General features: G+C 46.7%; 1 protein-coding gene across 1 annotated transcript in view; it reads left to right on the top strand.

Moving 5' to 3' along the window:
- The first annotated feature begins 1,305 nt into the window (after positions 1 to 1,305).
- Serpine2 (serpin family E member 2) overlaps positions 1,306 to 19,768 on the top strand; it is a 57,970-nt gene continuing 39,507 nt past the window's right edge. Inside the window, exon 1 of the mRNA XM_047546168.1 lies at positions 1,306 to 1,432. The gene's annotated coding sequence lies outside the window, so the exon portion shown is untranslated. The remainder of the gene's footprint in view (positions 1,433 to 19,768) is intronic.

The following is a 19,768-nucleotide window of genomic DNA, read 5'->3' as shown; positions in this document are numbered from 1 at the left end:
TTCCAGAGGAGATAACATTTGACTTGTGACCTAAAGACAGTCATGAGAAAAGCTGGGGGCGGGGCAGGGGAAGCATTTTTGATACCAGACACAGGGAACGACAAGGAAAGAAAAAAAGATTTATATAATTCCCTGTCACTGAATAGGAATATTAGGCATGACTGTAAAACAATTAAACAGGTTTTCTTTATTTTGTGTTTTCTTATTTGGGGGCCAAATCTGTCCATAGTTTCCCCCCCACTTTCATTGCAAGAGAGACTAGAACGTCCTTAGGACGGTGCATTTTTTAATATTTTTAAGAGCAACCCCTCTGTGAACCCACACAGGCACTGTCCAGCCTGACCACCTACGTGCTAAGGGAGGACTGCAGAGTGATGCTCTAAGTTCCTCTGATCAGTAGAAGAAAACATAATTCAGGGCTGGTCCAAAATTTGCCGCATTTCTTCTTCATAGCTGGGGTCACAGGCCTGCTAGGCTAGGTGTTACACTAAAGGCCAGACAGACTGTCATTGGAGCTGGATCCCCACAAACCTAACTTGACGCAAAGGAGAACTGAGGACGAGAGATCTGGACAGCCATCTGTTGCCGGCCTAGGTCATCACCTATCTCTTGGCGCACAGGGTCCAAAGGGCAATAGTTTTCTGTTGACAAGGGCTGGATTCCCTGGACTCTGCGGGTACCTCATGATGTCACCGCAGCCAGGAATCCAGTGTTCTGGATTCCCTTCTCCGTCATCTGCCTCAGTAGACCCACCGCGGCTCCTCTGTTCCAGAGGCGAAGATCAGTGGGCTCTAGGGGACCAGGCAAAGCGCCCGAGGGATGATCTGTCCCTTTCCTGCCGCGTCCGGGCGCCGTTATCCGCATCACCTAAACTGTGGACACTGACCGGGTGCGCCCCCCTCTCCCAGGGGGCAGTCAAGACAACGTGTCCTGAGTCCAGGGACGCGCCATTGGTCCTTGGATCCCCCACCCCCGCCACTCCGCACACGCCCATCCGGGCGACCCACGTGCAACTGGGCCACGGCCGGCGCCGCACCTCGGGGTCTGCGCGTTTCCGGGCGCTTTCTGGGCGCAGCCCCACGACGGGGACCCGTTGGGGACGGAATCCGGGAGGCCGTGGAGGAGCGAGGGCGCCCCGGAGTCCGGGCGCGGGGCCGCTGCGGCCCGCTGGCACACAAAGGCGGCGGCGGGAAGGCGGGGCGGGGCGGGCCGGGGGCGGGGGCGGCAGGAAGGGGCGGGGGCGGCGCGGGGCGGCGATAAAGCCCCGGCCGCGGGCGCCCGCTCCAGCACTCGGGCTGCACGGGCTGCGCGGGCTGCGCGGAGTCTGCACACGCCGCCGCCGCCGCCCTCCCCGGCTCCCCCGCCCCGCCGAGACCCGGCTCCGGCCGCACCGCCCTCCGCGGCAGCCACCTGGGGATCCGAGTGACGGGCGGTGAGTGTGTGGGCTGCGCGATCCCCGGCGCGGGAGGGGCGCAGGGGACGGTGCCCGGGCTCCGCGCGCCTCCAGCTCCGCTCCGCGACCTTGCGCCCGACCCGAGGCGGCGGGGCGAGCGGGGCCGGGGCGCCGTCGTCGAGGCGCAGGGAACTTTCTCAGGCTGCCTCGGCCGAGGCCGGGTGCGCGCCTGGCTCGCGGTCCCGCCCGCTGCAACCCCGAACAGCACCGGGGCAGGGCGAGGAGCGGCCGCGCCGGCCGGGGCGTCCAGGTGTGCCCACATCTGGAACAGAGGCCCGCGGAGACCTTGTCCGAGCTCGGCGCGGCTTCCGCGGGTCCCTCCGGGCCGGCGCCCCTGACCCTGAACCTTTGGAATCTGGCTTCTCGCGGGCCAGATTCCCCTATCCCGTACTTTGCCTGTGCGCCGCCGGACAGGGAGAAACGGACTCTTACTCGATACCTCTGCCTGAGCAGGGCGGAGGGGACCGGTGATTCTAGGGAGAGCTTTACATTGGCTTCTGCATCCGGTCCAAATCTATCTAGCAGGTCTTGCTATTTTCATCTTCTGTTGAGATGGGAATTGCGAGACTGCTTAGTGACTACAGATAAGGTGAAAGTACGCAAATTCTGGACGGAATTAGGTATTTCATTTGCCCGCAAGCTGAGCGAGGAGGGAAAGCTTCTATTACATAAGACAGCGCTGCACCTTCAGGTATTATGGAAGATGCTATTGAAGATTTTAGTGCTATCATGAACAAAACATGATCCAATTGTGTTTCTGTCTTGAGATATCTTAAGTGCTGCCGAGTCTTGCTTTGACTAATTTGCAGAGATCATTCTTATATTTAGCATCAACATAAAAAGCTGTTTGAAGGTTTGTCTTCCTCTTTCAAGCCAGGAAGCAGTTTATTTCTTTGAACTGATCTGCAACAATTTATTTGATGATTTTGTACTTTGGAGATTTTATATCAGAAGTTGATCACAGATGACAGCATTGCTAATTTGTATATCTAAAGCACACTTAAAAATTGAAGGTACTTTCAATGCTATCTGCATATCTAAATCAGTAATTATGTGCCGTTTGCAAAATTTAAGCAAAGTCTTCTTTCAGGTATACAACTGAAGGTACTAGCCAAGATAATCTCAGGTTTCTTTCAACCTCTAGTTTTGAACCTTTATTAAAATTGTTATAAAACATATGTACAGTATAACTAATTAGAACAAATTTTAAAAATTAAGTTAAAAATGTCTAGTTTTTAAAACATTGTACAGTGCAGAGCACATTACTGAAGGTCATGAAGATGTCATCCATCATTTATTTTAAAGAATGAATCAATGCAGAAAATTTCTACCTCCCATGAACTTCACATATTAGTGAAAGGACAAAAAGTTCTCTGAAGGACGTTCATGATTTGCAATTCCACACATGGGCATTTAAACATTGGTCAGAGATTGTTTGAGGTGGAAGAGTTGAAAATAAGTTGGTGAACTAATCAAGTCCCCAGCCACACCTTCACCTTGCTGTCCGCTTCCAGGCAGTCCTTCTGTCATAGCATAGCACACTTGGGATCACAGGCTTTTCCTCCTTCTCTAGTCCCAGGGTCCATATGGGTGATGCTTCAGAGTCTCAGTTCCTTGCCTCTCTCAATCCTGTGGCCTTCACCCACTCCAGCTTCTCAGTACTCCAGAGACACCCAAATCCTGCTTTCACCCTGAGGTCTTCATCTTCTGGAATCAGAAACTCCAGGGTCTTTATGACTCCAAACCACAAGCTCCTTCCTCCCAGGTTGCAAACTGGTACTGCCATTGTAATCTTCAACACAAGAGACCTTTGAAACCTTCTCCCTCAGGTTTGGCAAGTGACCTTGCAGCCCATTCTGCTGAAAGTCGAGGTCACCAGACTTGCTCCACATTCTGCCATTTCTCTCCTCCCCAAACTTTTCCCTATTTGCCCAGTCATCCAGTAAATCTTAGGCATCTCATGTGTCTTAAGTATTTTGCTAGGCCTTCCTATATGGTAAATATAGCAGGTCCTTGTTCTCTTGGGACTATCATTCTTGTGGGAAAAAAGCAGACAAAAAAGTAAACATAAATATGAAATCTGTGATATATGAATAGAGTAGAATGACAGACAAAAAGTCAAGTTGGACTAGGCACTTGGAGAAGATTAGAAGGCCTCTGTGTGGCAATGACTAATGTCTCCAGCTGCTGAATCCTAGTGTGTCTGTACAGGAATCTTACTCCCCTCTTTCACTTTTGCGTTCAGCCTCTTCCTATGAACTCTTTCCTCTCACATCAGTATTTCTTAAATACCATTAACTTCCTTCTTCTGCATCTCATCTCACTTCCCGTGGCCATTCCATGGCCCCAGGCTCTTTAAGCTATTTACTACTTCCCCAGCCCTCCTTTCTTTCTCAGTTCCTGCAAGCTGGTGTGGTCTCCCCAAAGTGGAAGATCCACGAAATCTCCTGAAGAGGCAAACTATGAGACCTCCTTGCACATTTGATGAGGCCTGTTTATGATTTACAGATGCTTTTCTCTGCTTGCCACCTATGCTTTTCCTTCTGCCTCCCTGGCATTTCTGCCACCTGCTGAGGTTATCCAGGGCCCTGTCACCACCCCTCTTCTACTTGACCTAGAGTCTGGGTTAATCATGTTTCCACAGTTTCAACTATCACCACTGTCAAGTGAGTCCAAGATTGGCATTGCATTAACAGCATTCTTCTGTGTTCCAACTAGTTACCTAGATAGTCTAGTAATATGTCCAGTTGCATAAGGAAAAAAAAAATCCCAAACTGATTTTAGCTTCTATTAACAACCCCATAGCCACATCATCATCAGCCCAAGTCTGTCATCCTCTTTTTGGGTAGTGGCTTCACCGATCTCCAAAGTATATATGCAGGAGCTTCCAGTGGTGCTGGGCTTGTGATGTGTTGTAGACCTGAACAAAGTACAGAGAAATTGAATTAATATTTAGGAATCTGGATATGTATCTTAGATTTATGTCTTAGATTTATAGCTTCTCTTTAAGCCAGAAGACCTGTCACATGAGGGTCACATTCCCAAGTGGGAATGCGTCTCTCAGTGACAGTAGTTTTCTGGCTCCCATGGCATCCAAACCCACAGCCACAGGCTGAGACAGCCATTGGCAGCCTGGGAATCCCAGAGGCTTGCTGCGTGGCTTTCCGCACCCAGTTCTGTATCTTCCTCTCTTCCATATTGTTGCTGGTGTGATCCTCCAGCCCCCTGAAATTCAGATCTGCTTGTGTCCTTCCTGATGGAGAGTTAGTGCCTCCCTCTTGATTTGGAATAAATCCCAACCCTGAATAAGTGTCTCAGATTGAAAAGGTGAGCAGTCTCGTCTTGGGGCTTGGTTGTACCTGACTCTCTCGGAATGCTTTTGACCTAGTGCAGAGCTCTCATCTTACCTCACCACTGTTTACACCCCATTTCTACAGACCTCATCACACTCACTTCCTCGAAGCCCCCCTGGCAGGAGAGGCACAGGGTGGGGAGCCTGTGGGTATGGAGGCACAGGCTGCCCCAGGAGCTCTCAGCCCTTGGAATGTCTTGGGCCCAGAGCTCACTCAGCTGCGTTTGGACAACCCTAGCACAGAGCCAGGGAACTTTCCATGGTGCTCCAGGGATTCACCAGGATGCAGGCTGTTTACAAAGACGTGACAGGGTCTCAGTTTTCTTCAGCTCCTCCCTTCTCCCTACCTTGTATCCTTCCCCAGGCTATTTGGTGGCACACTGGGCTTCCTGTGAGCCCACATACCATGGAGCTGTGCTGTGTCCTCCCATTTAGCTCTGGCTAGACTTCTGCCTGGGATTCCCGTCCTCCTTCTAGGTTCAGTGTCTGGCTAATTTCACCCTTTTCCAGACTCAGGTCCAGACTCAGGTCCCCTGTTCCACAAATTCCTTGTAGGCAGTCAGTACCTGGTCCTCTGCAGCACATGGGCAGTGCTCACAGATGTGCACCCCGTGCCCTGTGCATACACCTCTGTGATGGCAGTTGCTGTCTGTCATGTAACAATGTACTTTACATACTAACTCCAAGCTCTGGGAGGATGTGCCTTTGCTTTAGTTTTATTCGTACCAGCTGTGGTGTGTGAGTGAAAGACACGTGTGTGGGGAACTAAACCGCCTGTGTATTTTTCACAGGTCTACTGCAAGTTTTATGGAAGAGTGTTTGTTTTCGGCTTAAAGGGGAGTTCTCCCCAATCCCACCCTCCACCTCTGGTTTTGGTACTTCCAAGTTTAATGTATACCTTACACTTTTTAAATTTGGGGCCAACATGTGTTTTGAGGTAGAACATTACTCAGACAGGAGCAGTATAGAAGTGCTTCTGTGCCCACGTTCACTTGGACTGTGCTCATCTGAACTCTTTCAGCTTGAGTCTGTTTCCTTGGGGTTCATGGATGGATTGCATTCCACTTTCCACAGTTTGCACAAGGTTGGAGAATGCATTTTGGTTTATTTCCATTAACCTTGGTGATGGTGATGCCTGACCTTTTTAAAAAAAAAAAAAAAAGATAGATTTTTCTGGCTAATATCTTCAGTCAAGTTTGGTTGAAGCATTCTGGTTTGTGCCATTGACGGTCTATATGAACCATCCAGAAATCAGTTTCTTTGTATAGTGGATATCATTGAAATACATGATCTCAAAGGTATCTTATTAATAGTCTTATAGATTAAAAAAAAAAAAACTTTAACTTTTTGACTTTTCTTTCAGATTCAGCTTTCTTATAAATATCAGGTCTAGATAAACTTTTTTTCAATGCATTATTCTATGCTTATATACCATGATGTTCCTAGCTCTCTTTTTAAAGTCTAATAAAATCATTCAGTATTAGTATTCACAAATAGCATTGTGCGCCAACATGAAGATTTAGTTTGTATTCCCATTTGGAGGCATACATAAAATTTTGAAATAAATAGGGTCCGCTATACATGGATCTTCTTTGTAAATCTGTTCCCCCTTAAAGTTTTCATCTTCTCTTTCCAAATCATCTTTCTTCATGAATAGATTGCACACTTGATCTGGAAATCAATGTTGGATTTTTAAAAAGTACTCTGAAGCGCTGAATGGAATCAAATGCAATAAATTACATCTTTAGGTTATTTCTTTATGTTCCCAATTTGTCCAAGAATGTTGAAATATTTGTACGGTTTTATTACTCTTTTGAGAAATGCCACCTTCCAAGTCCCTTTACACGGTCAGTGAGTCTCCCCTTTATTCTGCTGTTAGGTTTCTAGGTCTGGATATAAGCCCAGTCCAGAGAAGTCAGCGTCCCTCCTGTGATTCCTTTTGTGCATGGCATAGCCACTGAGCGTAAGCAATCCTCTGACTATTTGTAATGCCATTGGTGTGTTTTGACAAACATGGCCCACATTTCATCCTTGAATTCCTCCCAAGGTTGGGGTGGACACCATGGTTCACCATCAGATCTTGAACACCCGGGCTCTTGCTACAGTTTGACCTCAGACTTTGCCCTTCATTTCAGAAGATAATTTGAGAATTGGAATCCACTGTGCCTTTCTATTTTTATCAGTTAATCCTTAGGAGAAAAATAATGTAGAAGAGATTTTAATGTAAGAAAAAATCTTATGAAAAGGCTGAAAGAATTGCTTGTAGTAGCTGCAAATCTTGGTAAATTGCTTTATTTTTGTATTTCTACCCCTGTTCCCCCCAGTGAGCGCTTTGGTAACCTGGGGAGTTTCCCTTGAGAGCATACCAAAAATAGCATCAGTGCCTTCTCTCTCCACCCTTCCACCTTTCCCCCTCCATAGAAGGGAGAAAAATAACCACTTGTTTTTGCCTTAAGTTTATAGACCAAATCTTGAGAGTGGGTGTGGGTATGTGAGAAAGTTTAATGCCAAATACAAAGCCCACTCCAAAACGAATAAGGTAACTACAAGTGAAAATAGATGCTTCTTTCTTTCAGGAAAATACTGTATAAATAATGGCAGTGTTTGCTGCTTCTACTAAAAGTCATCTTTTCATTTTTTAAAATAAGGAGTCTACTTTAAGAAGAAGTTATTTTTACTGAGGATTTGGTTCAGATGATATGAACTATTAACTCCTGCATCATCTTTTGCTTAAAGTACCTGTGTCAAAATAGCTCAGGCAGAAACATGGAATACCAGGGGAGGGCTCTTGGCTTCCCTTGCTGACCCCTGGCCTGGTGGAGGTGTCTCTGGCTCTGAAGTTGACTAGAACAAGAGACTGAGGGTCTTGAAGGTTCTCTTCTGCTTTGTCTCTCTCTCTCTCTCTCTTTTTTTTTAAGATGTTGACTTTTATTTTATTCATCCATTTACATGTGGTGCTGAGGATGGAACCCAGGGCCTCACACATGCCAGGCAAGTGCTCTACCACTGAGCCACAACCCAGCTCCACTGCCTCATGTTTTTACTTCTCTCTGCTAGTTGTCTTCTGTCCCTCGGAGACCATGCTTGCAAGTAGATCCAGGCTTCCTCCTTATACCCTCACCATCAAAGAGAGAAGAGACTTCTAATTAAAAAAAGAAAAAAAATCCTGGAGAGGAACTCTGACTGGCTCAGTTCTGGTCATGTGCCTTTCCCTGTGCCAGTGTCTGTTGGTGTGGAGAATGGAGAACTGTGATTGGCTGAGTCTGAGTCACATGTTCAACCTGTAGTCAGCAGCGCAGGGAGTATTGAGAAGAGGGAGTGCAGGGCAGGCAAGTTACCCAACTGCCATTAGTTTTCAGTTGGCAGCCTGTGGTCTCCTGGAACCTCATGCCTGCCTCAAGGACAGTCACTAATATCACTCCCAGTCATACAGTCAGGAAGGAGGGGCGTGGAAAAGCCGAGGTGTCCACGGTCACACAGCCTGTGTGTGCTGATGTCAGAGCCTCCACCCAGGTTGGTAAATGCCTGAACTGGGAGCCAGGACCACAGCAGTGTTTATGCACATCAGAAAGAAATGCCCTTTCTAAGACTCCTGATGTCCTCCAGCAATACAGAGCGCACCAGATGGAAAGAGGCCAATAGTTTTATGTTATTTGAAATAATGTTTTTATGCCTTCCGCCCCCCACCCCAATTTGTTCCTTAGACACTTGTTTTTTTCCCTTGAGACTGGAGTCTAAAATTAGTGCTGAAATTTGGATTGAGGAGGTAGAGCACATTTACACAAAGTCCAGAGGAATTGCTTAGGCTGCACTGGATAAAACTCAGGAGAACCAAAGAACATGTGTGACATGGTTTTTAAAAGGTACTTCACTGAACTCTGCTGGAGATTTAGCTTTTCTAAAGTTTATAGTTACCTTTCTTTTAGAATTTCTCCCTTCTAATTTAGGTTCTTTCCCTCTCCTCCTCTTTCCCTCCTCCTGCGATCCTGCTCCTCCTCCCCTTCTCCCCCTGCTCCTCTTTCCCTCCTCCCCCATCCTGCTCCTCCTCCCCTTCTCCCCCTGCTCCTCTTTCCCTCCTCCCCCATCCTGCTCCTCCTCCCCTTCTCCCCCTGCTCCTCTTTCCCTCCTCCCCCATCCTGCTCCTCCTCCCCTTCTCCCCCTCCTCCTCTATCCCTCCTCCCCCATCCTGCTCCTCCTCCCCTCCTCCCCTGCTCCTCTTTCCCTCCTCCCCCGTCCTGCTCCTCCTCCCCCATCCTGCTCCTCCTCCCCTCCCCTCCTCTTTCCCTCCTCCCCCGATCCTGCTTCTCCTCCCCTCCTCCCCCTCCTCCTCCACAGGGGTGATGAAGAGTGTGGAGGCTTAGGAGTCCAGTAGACTGTGGTCTGAATCTAGTTTCTGTCAGTTGCAAGCAGGAGGCCATGGCCACATTTCTGCATTTTCCCAATTCCCACTTTGTTCATCTGTGAGTTGGGCCTGATGGTGACCACCCCTTAGCTATTGTGGGACAGAGAGTCGAGCTTAGGCACTGACTGCAGTGGCAGAAATGGAACTGACTTGAGGACACACGGTGGCTGTGACCATGGCCCTGGGTTATGTTTGTCACAGTAGTTCAGGCAAGTGTTGCACTTTCTCCGGACTCATTTCCACTGTGTTTGACCTGATGAGTGAGTGACTTGCTCCGTGTGCTTGCTTTGTGTCTAGTTCCCTGTCCTGTGACACTCAGTAGGCAGTACTCCTTGGCAGTCAGGGGCTCTTCTGCAGACTTCAGGTTCTTCATGTGCTGACCAAGAAGCAAAGAATGTCTGATCTGTGAGACAGCCTCCCTCTGACTGCACTCTTGTGTTGTGGGGAAAACCAGGCCTGATAGCCAGAGCTCTTTTGAGGGGCATGTTGCACCAGCTCAGGCAGCTGGGTGCTCTTTTCCCTTGGGTTAGTTGCACAGAGCATATAATCTGTGGTGTGTAGTTCTTTGTAGCGTAGCATCCAGAGCTGCCTCTTTGCATTTTGTTTTTCAGACTGGAAAAGTCCCTCTGCTATGTAATGGTGTCTGGGTATCTAAGAATAACCATTTTAAGCATGTGCTTAATTATAATTTGATTCCCTCAATATACAAGAGAGTTCTAAGAATGCTGGATTAACCTTAGCAAACCTTTCCAGATAGAAAATGCATTTTCTATCTGTTGCTATGAATTTTTTAGGATTTAGTGGCAAGCATCCACTTGGGACTTCATATGACACCTGGTGCATCCCTCCACCTGAATTATTGCTGTCACAGGACTGGGAGATTCTGTGTGCTGGCTTTATTATAAAGAGAAATTTCTTTCTAAAGATTTTCTCTTTGAAATCAATTTACTAAAAGACTCATATAATCTTCGGCCAAACTTATGTTAATTTCTTAATGACATGTTGGGTAAAATAGCAATTGGAGGAATGACCAGAGTTGCTGAAGTATTCATAATAAACCTATTCTTGTGCAGCAAGGTGGTAAATTATGAATACCAAAGTGGTGATCATACTAATGTGAATTAGTTCAGTGTAGTTGAAGGTAGGAAAACATAGATATTCCAGTGTGGATATGTTGCTTATTAGTCTGTTATTTCTTTGGGCAAGAGGTAGTACATAATTTTACATGCAATGTGGGAAAATCACGTTCTTGTCCTGCTCTCTGTCCTGGGTCTTCTTTATCCTGCTGGGAATCCTCAAGTCTCTCCTACCCCTTCTGGGCTCTTTCCACTGTACCTGGCACAGAGGAGCCAGAGAGATGCTTCAAAGGGAAGAAGGAAATGAAAAAATGATCCCTAGTGTGTCAAATACTGCTAGGCATGTATTATACGTGACCTTGTTGAATCCTCGAAACCCTTTCAAGGTAGAAATTAGTTTCAGTTTATAGTGAAAAGACTCAGGTAGGGAGACAACCTGCTCAGAGACTCTTTGGTGGTTGTGGTCTCCAGGTTTGCATGTGCTCGTGGTGGACAGAGTTTTTAATCCGAAGATGCTTTTTTCAATGACTGAGCCTAACCATTGGGCTGAGTAATAAGGCAAGGCCACACAGAGTCAAGGGCAGGACATGGTTGGACAGAGCAGGAATTTTTGAAGTCGGATGAGCTTAGGTTTAAATCCCAGGTCTACCCTTGATTACTGATTGGCCTTAGGCCAGATACTCCCTCTGTACTCCATTTCCACAGCTGCAGAATGTAGAGGATGAGGATGAGAAGAATCACATTTGTCCCGTTTCACAGGCAGGGAAGCAGGGATACTGTGACTTAAGTCACTTGGCAAGGTTGGGGCTGTGGCAGATTGAAAATCGACATCTCTGACCCCTGTTTCCTCTCCATGCACTAAGTCTCGGTACAGTTGGCAATAGAGTCCATCATCTGTCACACATCCTTGGCAGCCCCCTTACTTGGGGCCATTCCCAAACTGTTTTCTAGAGCCACATGAGCAAGCCATGTGGCCAGTTCACATCTCCTTTTCCCTAGGCTCCCTTCCATGTTTCTGAAGGGGCTTCTTCCCTGAGAGTAAAAGGGATTCCACTAGACTTGCTCTTGATGTAACTTCCCTGCACAGGACTTCCAGGATTGAAGGTGGCAGCCCTGTAGTATTTGAGTGGTGTTCAATTTAGGAACTAGTGTTTGAGCCCTTACTCTGTAACAGGTGCATGGAGAAGTAGCTTCGAGGTCTTAGCCACTTAGGCAGAGAAGGCATGTTTATGATACTTTAGCAATTCAAGATAGCCTAGAACAGTGGCTTACCGTCATGGGGACAGGGAAGCAGTCAGGGAGGGCATTGTCCATAGAGGATTTAAAAGCAACAATGAAATTATCGTAGCATTGATTCTCTTTTAATTATCACCATGTGTCTTGGTGATAATGTTCCTCCACTGGAACAGACTGATCCTACCACCCCGCCCTGCCACTGAGTCCTGCACTGGGATAATAGTCAGCTGCCAAAGTGAGTGACACTAATGAGCTGTTGGGGAAGTCAAGCTGGCAGTGGTCAGTGTGTACTGAATCATTGGCAAGCTGCACAGAAGTCTACTCCCTCCCTGTTGGCCATGACTGGACTCCAGGAGAGTAGCCTGTGACCATGAGACTGGAACAGTCACTGAGGCCTGTCTAACTGTGGGCTGGGAAGGTGCCTTATAAATGTGCATTGACTTGATTCATCCTCCAAGTGGCCCTGAAAAGCTTGTGGTCCAAGGTGGTTCTGTAGGTGAGGAACCTGGAGGCTCCCTGAGGCCGGGGAATGTAGACAAGTAGTGGGATACCTTTGTGTCCTCCTGTGTGACCTCAGGGCAGTGAGGCACAGTTTTTAGGTGACCAGCTGGGAGACTCAGTGGGGCTAATGCAAAGCCTTTCACATGGAGAAGTGACTTACATGTCATGATGTGTGAGAGGTGAGTCTCCCTGTGCAAAATGAACTGTCAGCCGGAAGCTGATGAGTGTGGACGCCTGGCTCGCCCTGTGGGTGACACAGCCCTCATTTTTATCTTTTACTTTACTCTCCGTAGAATTCTTTTTGCCCTAAACTTTGTAGAATTGGTATTTATTGATTTGGTTCAGCTAAGAATTGTTTGTTTGGCTCTCTGTGACTCAGTGCTACAGATTACTCCCTCACAGAGGAGAAATTACTTCCCTTTAAAAAGAGGGTGACAGTTTTGGTGGATAGCTAAAAGTTACTTGCATGTAACCTTTACTTTCATTCAGTACTCATGACTACAAGACCCAGGCGTACAGAATTGCAGGAAGGCCCAACTCTTCTGGGCCAGGTGCACAGGTGGAATCTGGGGCCAGAACAATACCTTGATAAGTCATCAGGAGGAACATACATGGAGTGTTTTCTCCCTGAAAAAGAGTGTTCCAATTTAAAGACTCTGTGTCTCAATATGAAGTGAAAATTTTTCCAAGATTGTTCCTCAGGAAAAAAGAGCTGCTATCTCATAGGGTCCTTTCTAAATCTTTCCAGTTACCAGGTTCCAATAAATTCACTAGTCAGTTTACAAAAAGGGTAGGTGGTTGACACCCATGAAAGAATAGTTGAGAAGAGCCAGGGAAGGCACCTCAGCCTGAAGTTCCTGTGGTCAACAGCTGTGCTTGTAGAGATTATGTGATGAAAGGGGCTAATTTTTTTGAAAAAGGCAAAGACTTTGAATACTCATTATTTATTCCTGAGATTATAATGTCATGATTGCCAAGTGTTGAATGTTGTGTAAGTTCAGGTAATACTAGCTGCTGTAACAAATAAACCCAAACTTATGCTCAAATGCTGCAGGAGGTGATTTTCCATTTGTATAAGACCCACAGTGAGTGTGTCTGTGAAACCAGGTGATTCTATGACCCAGCCTCTCAACATCTTGTGGTGCTACTTTATTTCACGGGCGGTTGTCAAGGCCCTGGTGGTAGTCAGCATCAAGCTCATGGTTGCAGAAAGCTCATGAACAGTTGCAGATGAGATGTTCTGCTTGGGAATATTGTGATCCCTTCTGCTTCTGTTTCTCCACTACACTTCAGTCTTATGATCACACCTGTATACAGTGGAGGCTAGGGCGTGTGGCCAGCTCCATTGTTGGACAGATGAGGAAGTGAGTCGACTGAGGAGCTGGCTACTCTCTGGCAGATGGAAAGACCATTAAAGAGCATTTTTAAAAAGTGACATAGTTAGTAATCTGATGCAGGGGTTGTGAATATATTTTTGCCACACGAGGGCAATGGTCCTGATACACCACTGTTCAAGGCTTGTTGTGGCTTTTGGTGGGATTTTCATTGCCAGTGTCACACATGGATTTGGAAAGTGTTGTGTCACATGTACCTTGGACAGTGAGGAGATGCTGTACTTGGGAACCCAGAAAGTGAAGGCAGGATCTGGGAGCTGCCTGTGAGGAAGCACTTTCCAGTTGCTTCATGGAAAGTGGGAGTGGAGAGACGCTTCTGACTGTCATGTGATTTCATGTATTTGTCATTGATCTTGTTTAGTCTGGGTTGACCTGCTCTTCCAGGGGCCACACAGGTCTTCTCTGTGGGAAGAGGAGGGTTGGTGACCTCATCTGAGAAATTCTTGGTGCTCACGTGGGAATTAGAGATCAACCAAAGAAATCAGGAATTTGTTGAAAGAAGGGTCATCAGGTGTGCCGGAAACTCAGTTCTGCACCTGGGAGTGAAAGAGAGGCAAAAAGCTCAGGAGTGGCATCAGCTGGCCCTCTCTCTGGGAGAAGCCCCGACCCTGCCCATCTTGAGTTGGGACACTCCCGTCTTCTGTCTGCCTCCTGACTGGGTGATATGGGCAGTTTACACGGCCTCTCCACTCTCTCTGGGTGAGATGACTAATCACAACTCTGTGCACACAGCAGGAGCTTTATAAATCTCCAGTGAAGCCACATACCAGCCCCCATTGGAGAACACCATCTCTAATGGACTATGAGCAACTGGGGAGATGTCCTCTATGAAATGCAGATTTCATTGCACACGGAAGCCCACTCCCCCTAGCCACAGCCCTAAGGATTTCCCAGCGCTGTGTCTCATACCAGAGGTTAGATAAAGATGAGAAAATGACCTTTCATTAAGTCCTCGATTTTTATTTCTGGACATCCTTGTTCTTCTGTGTTAGCTTTGCATGTGGCAGGGAGAAATGGCAGGTCCTACGAAGAGAAGTTCTGTGGTACCAGAGGTGTACCCGCCATTTTTGACAGTGTCTCATGTGGTCCTCATGGCAGCTCTCTGAGATACAGTTTGGAGGAGGAGGGTTGTCGCTGATTATAGATGGGAAACTGAGTCCCAGAGCAGACACGTGGCTTATCCTGTACAGGAAAGCCTAGAATGAGACAGGGATATTCCACAGTCCTATTCAAGTGAACTCAGGTTGCTTCTAGGAAATAGCTCAATGTCCCTGTCATTGCCCTAAGATACCTTCAGAAGGTTTTGGCATCAGCTGCGACAAGGGAGGTCAGGACTGGCTGATGGAAGGACCGTAGGATTTGCTAACCAAAGCCAAGTTTAGGACTGTGCTTCTCATCACCTCAGATGGTCTCTAGGCTTTGAAGAACTATTTTAGGTTAGTGATGGCTTGCTGGAGTTTTGTTGGGGGGAGTCCCAAACTTGTAAATATGGAGTGATCATCTTTATTCTATTCCATTGAGATTTATTTGTTTACACACTTTGTACTGAAAAAAGAGAATAAAAAGAGCAAAGAATTGGAGATGAAAGCTTCTTAAAGTGGAAGCTGTTAACTGTCTCCTCTGATGTTCCCCAAACCTCATTTCCTGCCCTTACTTTAGAAGTATTTCCAGATCCCGTGCCTGTGGACATATATATTTTGATTTATGCGTTTAGTTTAGTTTAGAAGGTAGCTCTTATAATTCCCCCACACACAAGTTAAAATGAGGGAACCAGGACCATCTACCTCTTATATGGTTCAAACTCTTTCTAGGTAACTCTGTAACTTATAATCCATGCCAGAAAGTTATGCTGAAGGATTTGAATGGACCTACCTGGGTAGGTTCCTTTTGTGGAGCCTGGGTAGACAGGGGATTTTGTTATAAGAACCAAAGTGGAAAACAGAAAGAAGAGATGCTTCACTTGTCACAGGATCCTTCTGTGGATGCCAATACTTACCTCAAAGCAACCCCATGGTCATCTAATAAAAAATGGGATGTAATGACTCCATGACTACCAGTGGAATCCATATTTTTAATGCAACATCTTTGATGGATTTGGAGGGAGGCTAGGAAAGATGCTTCTCCTTTCTCTGAGCCTCCTCCTCAGTATTTGGACTGCTGAAGTGAACCACTTTGGGGCTCAGGTGTGCTAGGAAGCCGGTCTGTCTGCTCTCAGCTCTCCTTTTTCCCTCTCGCTCAACTCCTATAACTTAGCATTCTCTTGCTTTCCTTCTCTTTTCCTTGAGAAAAATAGATAGTAAATGCATTTTGGTGCCAAAGAAGAAAAAAAACATAAGATGGCTGATTAAAAGTACTGCTTTTTATTTGTATGATGTCAGAGAAGGTGGTTGTTTAAATAACATCAGCTATTGGGATCCACAGCCTGAAGCGTGGAAGAAAATCTCAGTTTGTCAGCACACCAGGGTTGTTGCGGATCATAAGAGCTGGATGCATGATGAGAGGATTCTTTGGACTCTGTGAGAAGCTTGATTGTTATGGGAATGTTGACTGGTAAGCCCTGCATGAAAGCAAGTTTTAGCCCACGCCATAGAACTAAAACCTGGGCTAGTTCCACGCGGCTCATAAAGGTCTACTGTGTCAGCAGTTACACGTACTAGGTTCCTTCCCTTCACCCAAAGGTCGGGAGTATCTTAATTCTAGCCATAGATAATGTGAGAGAACGGCCCTGGGTGGCAGGTTATTGAAATTTCTAGTTTCTGTGTTTTTTATTATTTCTCATTCAGTTTCATAAGTTGTAGAATAAAAGTTAAGGGTGGAAGGTTTGCATACCTAAGGAACAACCTCAGTTGTGACTCGTGCTTCCTCTTGCTCTACAGACGTGGGTGTGTCGTCCATAGTGCCCATGACTTAAGCTCTAATGCTTTTATCCTTTGCCTTTTTGGTTATCCTTTGTCACTTGCCACCACTGGTGGCTTCTCATCCAGGGCTCTTGGGGCCGCCTTTCGGGTGCTCACCTCCTTGTGCTGATTTGCTGAGGAGTGGGACACTGATGATCCAACAGTGTCGCGAGCAGAGGCGAGGCAGGCAGCCACCTTCCTGATTGCCTGGGGCTCCTGGTCCTAGTGTGGTCTCACTTTCTGCTGGGTTTCTGGGTCCTTCCAGGGCGCTGTCTTCTGCCAGTCTGTAAGCTGTGAACTCTGGCTCTGCCTTCCTTTCCTCCTTGCTGTTCCTGCCACTGTGCTTTCCTCTTGGCGCAGGGCCTCAGTGACTTGTTAACTAGGAAGCACCTGAGCTGCCTGTGTGGCCTCGGGGGCTCTGTTAGAAGCAGGCGGTGATCACAAGTCAGGTAACTCCCTCGTTCTCAGCACGTGTTACTTTGCCAGCCCATCTTCATCCCCACAGACTCTGCTCTCTACCACCCTTGATGGACCATCTTGATCAGCCATGAACAATGTGGAGGTGGCCTCACTCCAGGGCGGCAGCTCTGGGCACGTAAAAGATCACGGTTCCGACTCCTTGGAGAAAGATATTCTTATTTATACACGGTACCTTCCTCCAGGCAGTTGTCTTGCTGCTGTTTTGGAAATTTTCCTCTGGGCCACCAAGGTTTGAATCGGTCAAGTCTGGAGTGTTTATTTTCTCAGGAAAAGCAACCCTATTAAAGCCATTGTTTCAAAAGTCACTCGGAGCATTGAAACCTCGAATCATCAATTCACAGTGTTGAAATTTAGGGGTGGATGGGGCTTCAGGCAAGCAATATTGAATTAAATGTGTAGAGCACTTTAAGACAGCATTTGATTGTACATTTAAAATAGGCAATGCAAATTGAAATTCCTCCTGGGTGCTTTAAATCATGCATTATATGTGCACTATTTTCAATTAGCTGAAGAAAAAAAATGAGTTCGGTATGGCTCTATTTTTACAGCTGGGAATTGCTCAGAGAACACAATTGACTATTTCATACATGCGAGATTTATTTAAATGACTCGTGGGGCATTTGCAGTTTAACCAATAATTGAAAATATTGTTGCAGTGTGGCAGGTAAAACTAGGAAATCATTTTGCATTCCTGAATAGGTGCTATAAACTCGGTAGCAGATTAGAGACGGGCAGACAGGGAGTTAGCTCAGTAGAGACGCAGTCCTTGGCATTTCAGTCCTGGGTTTTGCCCCAGCACGGAAAGAAAGAGAATGTTGAATTGCGGGGTGGTGTTTTCAGGAAGGACCGCAAACACTAAGGTGGCATTTAGTCTCTGCTCTTTTTAATGTGCCAAACAGACGGGGGTCACATCAGGTATAAGAAGCCTTGTGCTACCCCCAACTCTCCTCTGACTCCTCCCCCACCCCCCCAATCTTTGTACCTTTTCACTTCAGGTTTCACCTGGAATGCTGATAAGGAGAGCAAGGAGAAAGCCGAGTCTCTCAGGCTAGGCCGACACACCCTCCATGGCTGTTAAATACTCTACTAGGAGTTTGGAATGAATGTTCCTACTGAAGTGAAGCTGCAGGAGGGTTAGGGAATACTGTATTAAAATCCATTATTACTCCTGTGGTCCAGAAAAAGTAGAGGTTAACTAGGCTTTTGGAGGCAGAATGAGCAGTTAACTGTCAATTTCTAACCTCTCTCTCTTAGTCATTCTCAACTGGGGCAATCCTTCCTCTCCTCCAGGGACATTTGTCAGTGTCTCAAGACATTTGGCTGTCACAACTGGATGGGGACTGCTCCTGACTCCTCATAAACAAAGACCAGAGGTACTGCTAGATATTCTATAACACTAAGCCCTCTACCTACGACAAGGAATTATCCAGCCCAACAGGTAGGAATGAATTAAAAAAAGAAAAATACCTTCTCTGGAATATAAGTGTATGTTTAGGAAAGAAAGAAAAATAAGAAAGAACATTCCAATATTTAAGTGTATGTTCAAGAAAGAACAAATGAACTTCCCCAGATATTCTAGATCATAACCTGCTCTAACATGGTGGCTACTGTAATCGACCATAGCTTGCTATGTGAAATAGGTTGATTTTTGAAGGCCTCCATGTGTTGTCTATATATTGAGCACCTTTGTGTCCATGTGCCCTGTTGGGTACAGAGGTGAACAGGACAGACAGGGTCCCTGCCAGGGCCACAAGCACAAAGATTCAGGAAAATGATAAAAGTCTCGATCAGATGGAACTTAAACTTGGAGTCTTGAACCTGAAAAGAGCCCGCAGCTTCAGCATGGAGAAGGATACCAAATCCAGAACAGGCAGCCACCTCCTTGGGCTGTGGAAGGTGCGCATTTCCTTGTAAGAGGTGAAGGAGACCATAGGAGGGTCTGACTCAGGTCTGGAGGGCCACCATGGCTTGGCTGTCCCTGTCAGCACAATCAGAGGAGAAGGGCAGGCAGTGATTTGATGTAGGAGACCCATGTTCTGGTCCAGAGAGGTGATGGCTTAGACCAGGGACCAAGGAGAGAGCAAAAACCATTCAGGACATATCCAAGAGATATGAATGATGGATCATGTTGATGTTCTGGATGGGTTTGGGAAAGGGTAACTCCCAGTCTTTGGGCTTAGATTCTTGAATAGATGGCTGGTGACATCACTTAATAGATGTGGGGCCAGGAAGAACAGCAAATTTAGGAGTAAAGAGTGCTTTTTCGTCCTCCTTTTTCCTTCTATTCTTGAATTTCCATGAGAACATTTATATATCTTTTTTTCTTTTCTCTCTCTCTCTCTCTCTCTTTCTTCTTCTTCTTCTTCTTCTTCTTCTTCTTCTTCTTCTTCTTCTTCATCATCATCACTGGTTTAGGGTCTACTTGCAAGCATTTGAGGTTTTTCTCCTGGGTCACCTCTTCTCCTAGTGCCATTACGCTTGGCCTTCCAGTGCAGGTCAGCATGACTTCCAGGGGGTCTCTGGCAGTCATCACGCCCTTCCTGTGTGAGGTTGTTTTACCCATCTAAACACAGTACTGAGAGTGGCTTGAAATCCAGACTTCTACCCTTGGACCTCTTGATTCCTGAGACGAGGCTTGTCTGGCTGTGCCCCACTAAAACTTTTAAAAAATCACTTTAGTCTGGTCTCACCCTATTTCAATTTCAGGCCAGCAGGAAAACACTTCTTATTCTTGAGCTCAGCGGCTTTGGAAAAGGCACAAGGAAAGTTGCCAGAGCCTGCAACTGTTTCCCAAGCCCCCCCAGTGCCCATCAGTCATTTCCTGACCCTGTTCCCGGGGCTGTGGATGACAGCTGCATCAGGCTGAGCTGCGGCCCCAGGGAGGGTAAGAACCCTCAGGTCTGCTTCCCTGAGGACCTGTGACCAGATGTGAAACTCTGGCAATGTCACATAGTAGCCTTTTGAGTCCCCTCTGCAG

Source organism: Sciurus carolinensis, chromosome 3 (assembly GCF_902686445.1).
Source record: "Sciurus carolinensis chromosome 3, mSciCar1.2, whole genome shotgun sequence".
In the NCBI taxonomy this organism is placed as follows: Eukaryota; Metazoa; Chordata; class Mammalia; order Rodentia; family Sciuridae; genus Sciurus; species Sciurus carolinensis.
The sequence above is the reverse complement of the archived record's forward strand: the minus strand, read 5'-3'. Positions and strand labels throughout refer to the sequence as shown.